Source organism: Aplysia californica, unplaced genomic scaffold (genome assembly GCF_000002075.1).
Source record: "Aplysia californica isolate F4 #8 unplaced genomic scaffold, AplCal3.0 scaffold00113, whole genome shotgun sequence".
NCBI lineage: Eukaryota > Metazoa > Mollusca > Gastropoda > Aplysiida > Aplysiidae > Aplysia > Aplysia californica.
The window spans coordinates 1,187,693-1,188,503 of record NW_004797383.1 but is presented as its reverse complement, the minus strand read 5'-3'; the positions used below and the strand labels follow the sequence as shown (position 1 = coordinate 1,188,503).

General features: G+C 40.1%; 1 protein-coding gene across 1 annotated transcript in view; it reads right to left on the bottom strand.

The window, feature by feature from the left end:
- The window catches only part of LOC101855861 (solute carrier family 15 member 4), a gene marked incomplete in the record, with an annotated part of 38,255 nt that overhangs the window by 22,477 nt on the left and 14,967 nt on the right, over positions 1-811 (bottom strand).

Genomic DNA, 811 nt, shown 5'->3' with positions numbered 1-811 from the left:
CACACACACACACACACACACACACACACACACACACGCATACACACACACATACACACACAAACAAACACACACACACAATTTGAGTGAATACATTCCGGGTTTTGCGTATAGAGAAGTCTTTTAAATTTCCATGAAAACGAAAGACAAACATACAGAATGAACTGCACCTGCAATACGTTCTGGGATCGTACATTGCTTCAAAGACTCTAATTAAACATTTTTGTGTGTGCAAGATACCTTCCTCCAATGCACAACACGGTCTTCGTTTAATTAACGAGAAGCACATCGACACAATTTCCTACATTTGGAGCGGGGGAAAGGCAAGATAGACCGACAGCAACGACCAAAGGAAGGAAAGAAATAGAATCCACCGGGTCTCCTTCAAGGTAGACCATACGGCTCATCATTAATATTAAAAAGGAAGTAAAGAGTAAGGATAATGTTTTGTAAATGTAAAATTGCCGACACAATGTAGATCATTTAGGACTTCGGCCATGCCTGTTAGGGCTAATTCGGACTGGAAGGGATACAACGTTACAGTAGAAAGACTGCAATTCTCGACAAATCTTCTCCCCGCACGAAAATCTAACTTGTGTGTGAGTGTACGTTTTTACATGCATAATTTGTAGGAAGTGTGATGTCATGCTTCGATATTTAGCTCTGGTTCATATCGTTATAGTACGCATGAAGTGATCTTAGCAATGCGATTTGAACACTTAAGATAGTTAAGAGTAATTTATCTTTATCTTTCAGGCACTGGCATATCTTTGGTGATTCACCACACACACACACACACACATACACACAC